Source organism: Watersipora subatra, chromosome 7 (genome assembly GCF_963576615.1).
Source record: "Watersipora subatra chromosome 7, tzWatSuba1.1, whole genome shotgun sequence".
Taxonomy (NCBI): Eukaryota; Metazoa; Bryozoa; class Gymnolaemata; order Cheilostomatida; family Watersiporidae; genus Watersipora; species Watersipora subatra.
The window spans coordinates 4,219,553-4,226,376 of NC_088714.1; the positions used below are offsets into that span (position 1 = coordinate 4,219,553).

The 6,824-nt window shown below is 33.4% G+C and overlaps 1 long non-coding RNA gene across 1 annotated transcript; it reads left to right on the top strand.

Annotated features, from left to right (window-relative positions):
• Positions 1-281: 281 nt before the first annotated feature.
• Positions 282-1,342, top strand: LOC137400259 (uncharacterized). The gene is made up of 3 exons (XR_010979242.1): positions 282-418; positions 601-692; positions 799-1,342. It is a non-coding gene; the product is annotated as an uncharacterized lncRNA (long non-coding RNA).
• Positions 1,343-6,824: the final 5,482 nt, after the last annotated feature.

Consider the following 6,824-nt stretch of genomic DNA (forward strand, 5'->3'; position numbering starts at 1 on the left):
TGATACTATAATTAACATTTTCACACCAGACAGTATAAGCTCTGAACGGAACTTGATTACTCGCTCAAACTCAAACTTGCTATTGGAGGAAATTTTATCATTTATTTTTATTGGTCAAAGCACATTGAGCAATTGTATTTCAGTTGGAGTCAAGTGACAGGATACGCTATCATTAGAATTAAGCAAGCGTGCAATGATTAATCTTCCAGAATGTTCTGTCTACGTATATAAAAGAGACCCAAAACATTTCAGTTTAGAATCAAGTCTAATCAGCTACAGAACACAGTAACAGTTTTAGTTAACTAAACACTACTCGTTTAATTATGGGTTACCTAGCCAGAGGTTGTGAAATGGCATCTCTACTCTTGGATGAGAGTAACTCTTTTGAATTATCAGCTAACTCTTTCTATCTTAACAGGTAAGGAAATACTCTCAATTATAATTTATCTCAATACATTAACTTAGTTTAATATTCTCGCAATATTTATTATATATGAGAGAGCAATACTTGTAGGTTTATTGACTACTCAGCAAGTGTTAAACTATCAAATTGAATATGTCTTGATGTCTTTAGTCATAACCTGCTTCTATTAATTTTAGTTCTACAAGTCAGAGAGTCAGAAACCTACAGAGCGTTCTACCGTTAGACGCTTTTCCTTTATCATTTTACCAAACAACACTTACTGCAGCAGGTAACAAGTTTGATTCTCATTTAAAATTTTGATCCTTGAGTGATACTTGAGTGTTTGTCTCCCTTGTCTGTAGCTGGCATTCAAACTTTAATCTTAAATTTTGTAGACATAAATTCTGAAGGTTTGGTGAGATTTCAAATATAATCTCAAGACAATCATACAGTCATTGATAACCAAATCCCTAAGATGGTAAACCTATGGGACGAAGTCTCTCTTTAGAATAAAGAACATCAACAATCTCAATTAAATCTCCATCCATCTATATTATTTATTATATTTATTAAGCTTATTATAGTATACTGTAGAGTTCTCTGTGTGTAGAGTAGCAATATCTTTTACTATTGAGTTTATGTACAAATAAATGAATTCATGTTATATTTTTCTTTGTTACAAATAATCTGTAGTTTTGTTCAATGTCTGACCTTGTTTTGTTGTTTCACTATTATATAATTTTTAAATGACTTTACTGTTCTATTCTGACAATTTATATGTAATATACATGTCTATTTAATATAGCAACTATACTTTTAACAAACTAAACATGGATTTATTCCTAAATTAGTGTCTAATCGCAGAAAAACTTTCTTGATCACAAGATAATGACTATTTCATACAAAATTCTTTTATAAAGTGGAATACGAAGCAAGAAAAAATATTTCACAACTTATTTACTTAAAGCTAATATTGTGATTGTAAAGTGTCTTAGAGAAATTGAAAAGTGGCTACTAAAAATGTAGTTATTGGTGTATTCGTTATTAACTGCTGATATCTTAGTAGATGTCTTACTAAAGAAGTATATACCGTAAAACCTCTAATTAAACGCCACCTCTAATTGAACGCCACCTTCATTTGACTACCACTTGTAAAATCTTTGATCTTCAAATACAAAACATTTCGCTTTTTATTTTTGTTTTTTTTTGCCAAAACATTGAAAGCAACACCATAGAAACTATTAATAATAGTCTCAAGTTAATAGTAGTTCTTTGTTTAACGCGGTTTCAATAATTTAAAGTACATGTACATGTATATAAAAATGGTTTACATTTATGATAGATGATGATCGACTAGTTTTCAACAAAAGGTTTTGTCTAACGAGCCAAATTTTTACGCGTTGCATTTGTGCTAAATGTATGAGCTTTGCTCTGCCAAATAAATGTTTGGGTGCTAATATCGACTAGTTCAGCGGTGCAATAAAAGAGTTGAGGTCAAAAGACATTGGAGAAGGTATTGGACAATCAGAAGGTGTTTGTTCCACTAAAAGCAACAATCAGAACGCAACTATCTGAGCAAACGGTGCAAATATGTTTGTTTTAAAACCATTAACTTTTGTTTTTGCATGTATTAATAATAAGTATGGTTTGTTTATGTCACTTGCTCTTGATCATATATTTGTAGCATTCATAGATTATCATTATATAACTTTTAAATTGGCGAATTTATAGCATATTATTTGATAGCATCATTGCAGTATTCTGATCTTACAATGGGTCGACGCTCATAACTCCTCTTCTAATGCACACAAAAAGATAGTTTTAGCTGCAAACTGTAGCAAACATATCAATGAGTGCAATGAGCTTTTATGCATTATTTTTAAATGTAAATATATAAAAATTAAGTCTTCAAATTTAGAATGCAATAAAGATTGAAAGTTTCAACAAATCACAAATCTGAACACAGGCTATAATATCATCGCAGGTTAATTGCAAGCAATAGATATCAACTGGTAGAGTGATTTCTCAGTTTTTCAATCTATATTTATTAAGTGATATTTAACAAGTTAGAGGTAAGTTAGCAGATTTATTGCATTGGAAAAGCAATTATAGGCAACATTCGCTTTGCTCATAAAAGGGCTAAACTTATTTTTCCAAAATTCTGACGAGCCATTTGAAAAATACAACATTAGCCTCCATTTGATTGCCACCTCCAATTGACCGCCACTATTATAGAGAAGGGTTGAAAAATAACGCACCATAATGTTCCAATATTGTTCTGATTATTGTTATCATGACTAATCAGTAGACCTCTAGAGAATGTCAGCTATCAGCATTTCACAGATTATATAGGTTAGTTTTACATTCTACATTGGCTAGTGTCCTCACGGTCAGAGTGTCAGGGTGGCCTAGTGAGAGCGCCTCAGACTGTCAACCATGATTTTGGTGTTTCTACTCCTGCTTAATGCTGATCTCAAAAAGGCTCTCAGCAAGCTTTCAACCTTAAATTGCTGGGCTTTCGAATCAAAACCACAAATTGGAGGCCCTGCGTACCACACTGACAACATAGGCACATTAAATATCCACCTCCCTCCTTCACACATTAGGCAAATGACATAAAGGGTTGCATTTTCATCCCTTTAGCTTAATCTGACAGTTCCGGAAGTGGTAGACACTGAGAACTGTGGCACCTCTTCTTCACCATACTGCGCAACCCAAGCATGCAACGCTAAGATGGAAGTCATGGTCGGAAGTGACAGCAAGCCAGCCTCACGATAATACCCATAGATATAGTAAACCCTAGATATGCAAATAATCAAAACAAGTGAGGCCTATAATTAGCATGACGCAACGGCATGGTGATGTGTAAAGTGAATCAGCTGATCTATGAACTCCTATTGACTTAACACTAAAAACTGCTCCATTTTTCCAGCTTGTGCATGTGAGACTGCATATTTTATTGATAATATATAAAACTGGCTTTGGATGAGAAGGGCAAGAATCTTAGACACATGGTAATGAATAATTCCAATGATTTAGAAGCTTCTATATCATTGATAATACAAAGAGTGACCAAATAAAAATTATACTAATAACAAACTAATGAATCAAATGAGATTTAGAAGCAGTTATCTGCAGATGGCATTCTTCAAATTCTTGATGACATCTGTCATGACCAAAGCCATGATCAAATAGTGCGTGAATTTGGCAATGTAAGTTGTGTCCGCAGGTTTCATAAGCCTTGGGCGAATAATAGAACAATGTTATGGCAAACTCTTTTACCTTTTTGCTGCAAGTCTTTTTAGTCTTTCTAACTTTGTTTGTGGTTTCATTTGACAATAATTAACAATAATATTGTTAAGCTTAATGTCCGTTTTCAGTATTGTGATCAAATTATTTTAAATCCTAATCCTCTGCTCTAATCGATTCTTCTTTTTAATATTGAGATACGTGTGACAGCAGGCTGTTTAAGTCTACCACCACGTCGGCAGCTCGTTGTCGAGGCTGTAAGTGTGTCCTGATTGTCAAAAGCTGCAGGTTGCTCATCATCATGAATAGTAGTATCACCAGGTGTAGTATTTTTAGGGTCAGGTATTATGGTGCTGGCTGCTGTCTGAGATGTTCTTCCATGTTTCGGCAGGCTTTCTGTTCTTATGGTTGGTGTCCGTCTTGTCACAGATTTTGGCTGAAGGTAGGTTGGATAAGCTGTAAATATTGTAGGTATTGCATCAGATTTTAGCATTAATTTTCTTCCAATACCTGGTGGAACCTTGTTGCAACCTTTCTGAAAATATCCACTGCATATTACAGAGCTTGATGCAGGAGTCCAATCCTGTTTTCGCACTGCATTAGGCAAGCATTACGGGTTTCAGCTCGTTTTTTGTTTGAAAAGCGGTGAAATACCAGATCTGGGCATTTTTCAGAATTGCTTGAACATTCATAGGCACAGAACCAGCTGCGGCTTGACTTTTTCTTAGCCTAAACATTAACAATACATACATGTAGTAGAATGACTATCATTACATTACTTGGAATGAGACAAAAAAGCATTTGATGAATCATGCCAAGCTAGATTACAACCCTATCAGCCGAGAGACAAGTATGTAATATATGTTGTCGTAAACAGTCTGGACGCTCTTTCTTTTGATAGTTCCAAGCATTCATTCACTTCACTTTCAATTTAGAATAATCATAGAAAGGTAGGTTCGTTGCTATGAGACGATGATAAGACAAGTAAGTTCAGTTGATAGTTTGTTTCCAGTAGCAACTTACAAAGTAAACCAATGATATGGTACATGTGCAAAGGTCAAGTTTACCAAGTATTTAAAATTTTTTGTTTGGGTTCACATACCTGAGGTGTTGTAGTCTTCTCTGATGACATTTCACCAAGAATTTGGTCTTATTGTAATGTTTATGACTTACAAACTAGTAGGACAAGCATGCTTTCACTACTAAACTCATTGCTCAGCTGAAGGCTCTGTTGCCGTTATGCACATCACTGCGATGTAGCGTCGTGAGAACAGCAGCCAATTATAGGCCTCACTTTTGCTCCATTGTAATGACAGCTATTTGCCAATCTAGGGTTTACTATATCTATGATAATACTCTTTATTTTAAAAATAGAGCTTTCCTCTCTAAAAAATAATTAATTTTGTAAATTTATGTACATGTTCTTTGATTGTCGCATGAGTGCAATGCCCTATCTTATTACATAATAAATCGAGTCTCAACAAAGTTTTGGGATTTTTGTATATATCTTATAGTTTAAACACAATTTCAAAAAGAAAACCTTTCAAGGATGACAGAGCAGCTGCATGAAGCTTTTATGTAAACCTGAACTGTCAAAATTCACAGCATCTTTTGTGTCCTTTTTGTTAAAACTTAAAATTTAGATCACGTCCCTATTGTTATCATAAACAGCAACTCTCTCACATTGGTTTTAACTGATTGTACAAAATCTTGTTACATTCAAGCAGTTTGAGTTGGTCTTAAAGCCGCTATTCAAATATAATTTAAAAATCTTTATTATATTTCAGAATCTGATCTCAACTAACAATTATTTTCTATGTTTGCTGCAAGTTAACATGCGTGTATTAAAGTTGCAGAAACCATTTTTTGCTTATAGAGCTTTTAAAAGGTATTTGATTTATGTACGTATTTTGCACATTCCGCATTTGTATTCCACTCACTATTAGTTTGCTAAAGTAAATAGTTACTGGCATAGAGTGACCTGAGTCAGATATAGTCACTTTGGCAAAAGAAGAGTTGGTTAATTAAGACAGTTTTTATCTGTAATCATTCGTCTACTAGATAGATTGTGACATGCACCGGTTTATGAACTGGTACTGTCTCTCTAAACAGCTCTACCATAACAGTGTCAATCACTTTATCATTTAAAGTCATATACCTGTAACTATGAGTATTACACACCAGTTCTAAAGGTGTGACTCACTGAATTAATTATGAGTGTACTGATTTTTCATCATGTATGTATTATATACTTTCAACTAACTCAAAGCAAAATGTTTATATGATTTTACAGTTAATAAATGTTTATTTCTATGCATTTTTAATTTATTTGGTTTGTTCTGCAACTGACCCAAAGCCCGGCTGCTGTTACTAACAGGTAAGCAGCATCTCATGTTCTCTTATTATTTTTCTTTAAACTGTTCGCACAAAAATGTATAGATTAACTACTGAATGCCCTGTGTTGCAAGGTAATAAAGACAGTTTATAAACATTACATTATTTTACCTACTACATTACCTTCACACTACATTACCTGCAACTGTTTATAAGCTGTTATTATTACCCATGAAATGCTGGTGATTGACTTAGTGAGTGACTGGCTAATAATCGTTACTTGTGATGCAACATCATAATGTGTATTTTAACCAGTGAAATGAATATCTTCACCATAATTGATTGCTTTACGCAGTTTAATGCTACAGTGTAATAAATAAGCCTGATGCCTTCAGAGCAGGAGGTTCGGAGTTCACATCCTCTATAAAATAGGTTTTGGTTACTGAAACTTTATCAATATTACTGAACAGAGACTGAAATTTATATATATATACATAGATGAACAGATCTAAATGGTTACTGTTGATCTAAAGTTTCACCGACTAAACCTGAAATAATAACAAATTTACAGGTAAGTAATAAAAAGGTTATTGTAAATTTACAACAGAATATCATAAGAATGCCCTAACCAACTTGTTTTTTAGCCTAAAAATAGACTATAAAAAACTAGCTTTGTTTAGACTGTTTAGACTATAGTTTTGTTCAGAAGAGTAAGTCATTGAACATAATAAAAAACAAGCTATGAGTACAACAGAGATTTTTGGTAATAATAAAAAATGTTTTAGAAAGGGTCCGATTTTACTGAGTCATCGTATGTACACTAATCAAAATTGAATAT